Source organism: Eleutherodactylus coqui, chromosome 13 (assembly GCF_035609145.1).
Source record: "Eleutherodactylus coqui strain aEleCoq1 chromosome 13, aEleCoq1.hap1, whole genome shotgun sequence".
In the NCBI taxonomy this organism is placed as follows: domain Eukaryota; kingdom Metazoa; phylum Chordata; class Amphibia; order Anura; family Eleutherodactylidae; genus Eleutherodactylus; species Eleutherodactylus coqui.
In genome coordinates, this window is record NC_089849.1 from 41,053,752 (window position 1) to 41,059,461 (window position 5,710).

General features: G+C 41.3%; 1 long non-coding RNA gene across 1 annotated transcript; it reads right to left on the minus strand.

The window, feature by feature from the left end:
• Nucleotides 1–915: 915 nt before the first annotated feature.
• Nucleotides 916–4,505, minus strand: LOC136587611 (uncharacterized). Its single transcript, XR_010787475.1, has 3 exons — nt 4,438–4,505; nt 2,701–2,806; nt 916–1,104 (listed from the first exon to the last, which is right to left on the minus strand). It is a non-coding gene; the product is annotated as an uncharacterized lncRNA (long non-coding RNA).
• Between the last annotated feature and the right edge of the window lie 1,205 nt (nt 4,506–5,710).

The following is a 5,710-nucleotide window of genomic DNA, read 5'->3' on the forward strand; positions in this document are numbered from 1 at the left end:
ACCATCATCATCCTTCTGATTCATTATCTGACTGCCATCATCTGATTCTTGCACTTCTTGTTTCTTATCTGTGTTGATATGTGCTTTATATTCCTGCTTATTCAACATTTCTTTTATTACATAATTCAACCCTATTACACCTCCTAGGGGTATTTAAGTACTGGGGGACACCAGGAAAAGCATTTGCTATAGGTAAAGTCCAGTTCTATTGTCTTGTGTCAAGTTAGTGTCAGAAAAGCACCATTTTTCCTGAATCCCTGATATGGCATTCAAGGAATAGAGGGTTGTTTAGTGTAAGAAAATAGTTGTATTACAGATTCGTGTTGTACAGATTTTATATGCAGCAGCAAATAGATTGCGTCCTGTGGATTCTGTGTGAATTTGCAAGAAGAAAAATTGTGCTATGCTCCATTACATTGCTTCTAGGGAAGAAAGAAATGGTGCCTCATCTAATAGAGATCTGTGAAGACTCCATGTGCCCCACTTAAAGCAGATGTGTGACGACTCTATGAGAATTAATCTAAAGGGAGTCTATGCTCTGAAAGAAAATTGCCAGTATTTGAGTCTGAAATTATTAAATATTTTGCCATTATTTGTTTAATTTTCCATGCACGTGACAATGAGATGTTTCCATGGGCTATGAAGCAACGCACAGCAGCCAATGTTTGTACAGATACTGACATATGAAAGAAAAAAATGCAAAATTGTACGTGTAATCTCTTACAGGCAAGACATCATAGTGCATGAATGTACACACACAAAGTTGGGATTTTGCTTTGTTAGTTACTGATGCATAGATAATAAATTGCATCTTAATGAAAATATGTTACTGCCTCCATGTTTACACCACCTATCAGCGACTGAGAAAATAAATAACCTATTTATATCATTTAGAAACATTAATAAGCACTGCATGACAAACTGCGTCACTAAAGCACGAGCTACGATACCCCCTCTTGGCTGTTATCCCTACATATTATGAAGCAAAATGATATCTGACCTAGACAGAGATATGATACCCAGAGTGTGCCAGCCTGCCCGCCTCTTGTTATGCTCCATTTCCTTCACATGTCTAGGATCGTCTCATACGCACCCTGAAGGAATCTGTAACCCAGAAAGGACAGAGCGGTCTTATTTATAGGGAAGCACCCATGTGCAGCAGAAGATCTAAGGAACATTATAGGATGAAGATAAAGAATGATAGACGCTACATGGAGCAATAACAGACTGAAGACAGAGCTATGGGGTGCTGATACAAGGTTAAAAAAAATCCACAATGAAAATATTGATCCTTCTGGTGATAGTGCAGATATAACCGCCATCTCACATCTAGTTATATGGCATACGGAGCAAATTTGTTTATAGTTTTCAAAAATATCTTACCATTTTCTGTATACAGCTCCTATAGAGATTTATGTGGCACCATGGAAACTGACTACAACCAAACCCTGTGTAGTCGGATCTTGCATTCATTCCCTCTGTCCTTCCCCCACTGTCAGTGGGTTTACAAGAAGAGGAGGCAATTGAAAGAAAGTAATAAATAGCCACAGGATCAGACTACAAATAGTTTGTTTTCATCAGTGGCTAATATTTACTACTAAGGGGCGTTCAAATCAGGACCAAAGGTTACAGAAAACAGGACAAAAAAAGCGGAGCATGCTGCGCTATTTTGTCCTGTAAATAGCTGGAAGCCAATTGGACTCCATAATAGTTAATGGGGTCCATTTGATGCTGTTCATTACCATCCTAAGACGGATCCATGTGCTGCAAGCAAAGCGCTAAATGCTATCACAGGCTCCTATTGTTTTCAATGGAGCCTCTCACACAGCCTCAGACAGTTGCTCGATTGCGGCGATTTTCGACTGCTACAATTTTCAAGCGGAGTCTGTTCTATTTTAGGGCATTTATCGCTGCTCATCAATGATCTGAGCCATTTCAGACTGGCACTGGTTTACCTGACATTCACACAGGCTAATCCAGATTGTATGGGGTATAAACAATCTTTGGGGTACGTTCACATGTAGCATACTTACTGCAGAATCTGACGCGGACCTGCAGCAGATTTCACCCTTTCAATTGAAGGAGTGAAAGCTGCTGAAGATCGACTAAAAGCAAAACTATTGCTGTGGATTTTGACACAAATTTTGATGCGGTTTTTGGTGTGGATGTTCCACTAAAGAAAATCTGCACCAATTCCTCTACCTGTAATGTCTTCTTAAAACGATCATTCATCACACAGGCCGATTCAAATAATTTAACTTTAGGGTACATTCACATGAAGAGTATTTTGGTATGAACCCTCTCCAAAATCTGCAGCATATTTTGTGCTGGAGAGTTTGGTAGGAAGGTGCACCAAAATCTGCATTAAAATCTACTCCAATTGTGCCGATCCGCAGCAGCTTTCACCCTTTCAATTGAAGTCTGCTGTGGATCTCCATCATTAAATTCCAAACCAATGGTGCAGATTTTGATGCAGATTTTCCGCTGGTCGGAAATCTACAAAAATTTCGCTAAGTGTGAATGTACCCTTAAAATGATCATTCATCCCCATACACTTTCAAGGACACGTGCGGACGTCGATAATTTTCTCCAGCAGCATTTGCTTATTTGCTGATCACTGCCATGTTTACACGGGGCAGTAATCAGGTGAACAAATGTTCGTTCACAATCACTGGCCCATGTAAAAGTTTTAAGACCTACCATAGCTCCTCGCCAGATACATGGAGATGAAAACTGCACCCTATTTTTTCCATTTCTGCAGGCCACATTATCAAGTGATACCAAACCAAACTGGCAATTGGGTACTCTGTCAAAAAAAGGAACAGAAACACAGGCCAAATATTACAGCTGGTGTCCCTACCAGTCTCTTCTGTGCACAGCAACAGCCACATACAATTTATTAGGGTTGTTAAGTGTCTGCTTGGCTCGAGGAAAACTATTGGATTCGGTTGCTAGAATTATGGGTTAAACAGAAGGGTCAATCTGTCTGTAGGCAGTCTAAGATGGTGTCAATATTTTATTCCTTGTCAGACCAGAACCGCATTATTTTACTATTATTTGGTTTATTTGGTTGTGATAAAACTGGCCAAGATATACAATTATAGAAAGCAGAGCATTACATTTATAATAGTGGATAAACCCCCTTCAGGCCTTATGCACACTACCCTATAACGCAGTAATACGGTGCCCATAGAATCTTATGGGGCCCTGCTGCATCTGTGTAGGTTTCCGATTTTATATGGAGGCATATAAAGTATATTTTCTTTGTCACGTTTCATACAGATAGGACAGAAAAGAAACTGTGCCAAGTTAGGCCAGGAGCACACTACCGTATTTCAGCCACGTTTTGCGTTCGTAATATGAAAGTGTGACCTGGCCTGACTGTGGGTCTCCTGACAGAGGAATGTATGATGTTCGGAGTTCAGGTCAGGAGACCCACAGTCAGGCCGGAATGTACTTCCATATTACGGATGCCAAAACGACCGCTTAAATATAGTAGTGTACTCCTGGCCTCACATGTAGGACAGCTTTGTAGCATTTAGTTGGTCATAACGGTGACAGTACAGGACACTGTGGAAGCCAATCACTGACCGCTGTGGTAAAACAGTACTGTAGATGGCCACTAGAGGGCTCTGTAGTAGAAGATTTGGCAGAGAAAGGTTGCCTGCTTGTTAAACAAGCAGCACCTGAGGAAGTGTTGTAAAAAGAGTGGTGGGTCCCTGAGACGTTAGGCCGGCTTTACACAGCCAATAAAATCACATGAGATTTGTGCGTTGTGAGGCGCACAAATACGATCCCCATTCTTTTGAATGAGGTCATACACATGAGACATTTTTTCCTGCATGGCACCACAATGCTATGCGGGAAACAAATCGTAGCATATTCTATCTTGCTGTGTGCTTTTACATTGCAGTACCCATTGCCTTCAATAGGGCCAGCGGCAGCATCACAGGCCTCTCAGCCGCAGCTGTGACAGCCGCGCCAGAGGATCCCTGAGGAATTCACAAGGTGGGGAGCGCGATATCGGGTGGGATTCACTTAGCTTGAGACTCCTGGGTAAGACATGCATGTACCCAGACTGTGTGAGAGGAGAAGCCATTTGGACTGCAATGTGAGTGTTGGTAAAGGAATGTGACATTGAGGAGATGACATGTGATGGCCAAAGTTGATATATAGTTAATGGCCAGACAGCCAGGGTTCCTAAGAGGGAACTATCTTGCGTGGAGCAGAGGATGGTCTCAAGTCGTGACTAATCCGCTATTATCACACCGCATTGGAGATATCAGTATGGACAACATGTGATTGCTGCAACCTATGATTGGCTGTCATGATCATATGTTAAGTATCACATGTCCTCACTGTAGCCAAGTAAACACACACTGGAATTCGAATGGTGAATATGTGGCAATTTTACATTTTCAGCCATACGTTGCTTACCATATACTTCAGACATTTATGGAATATCCACCTCTAGGAGCCCCTGTGGTTGCATCCAAGAATAATTTATCACGGAGTGGATGTTACCAAAGTCACTATCAAAGAGAATGAGTAAAGAAAACATTAAAAAAAGTGGTTTCAGACTGCAAGGAAGAGCCTTATGAAAGTTCTCAGTTTTCACCTACAGGCTACTGAGGCTCCTATCCATGTTTCACACTTACTAAGACTGAAGCTGCTGGAAAATTTCCACTATATATATATTGAAAAAGCAGTCTTTTCAAGGAATAAAAATTTGTTTTTCAGCTCTATGAATTGGTCCCTGTGGGTATAATGTAAATCTTTGAGCTATGACTGCACTCGGAAAAGTGAAAATACAACAGAAAAACCAGACAGTATAATTTTAAATTATAGGAGGTGCTGGGCGTCTCCACCCTGGCTCACACTCTTCTTGTGCCCACCTCTGGTTGGGGACCATGAGCGCCAGGGAGAGGCAGTGACAAGGGACATTACTCATAGCCAGTTGTCAGTAGAAACCAACAAAATATTGGATTGCACAAGGAGCTATATGCTGTACATTCAATTGACTGCAATGTTCTAGTACTGATCTCAAGAGAGAAACAAAACAGGTAAGTAGGAAGTTATTAATAAATGATAATGATTAATGGAGTCTGTGCACAATGGGGGCAGCAATACTGTTAGGGCTAATTCACAAGGGCGAATTTCACATTCAAGTTCCATCCGAGTTTGAAACTGACAGAACTTGGACACGTCACCGACCCATGGTCCATGATAGGAGAAACGCAGCTTGTCCTTGTCTGGTGCGATTCTTGGACCAGAATTACCCAATCAAATCAATGGCTGTGTTAACCTAAACAGGATGCAATCACATGGCATGCGTGTACATTCTGTTCTTCACACATCCATTGACATCAATGGAAGTTTTAAATTACATTAATTGGGTCACTTTCTGTTTTTTTTTGACACACATGAAAACCAGATGACACTCGGATTGCATTTGTGTTAAAAAAATGCAAAAACTGAACAAAAAACAAATGAAAAACGCACATACACTTGTAGTGAAATTGGTCAATTTTTCACTGATTCAAATTGCACTTGCCAGTGTGAATATAGACTAACACTTACTTTTTAAACTGAATGGCCGCTTTATTAGCGATCCCTAGCTAGCGGCACATTAGCCGTCTTTCAGCCTTTAGAACCATTGCGATTTGGCGTCCATCTACAAGTATTAGAAGACCCAGGGTGTGGCAAGGAA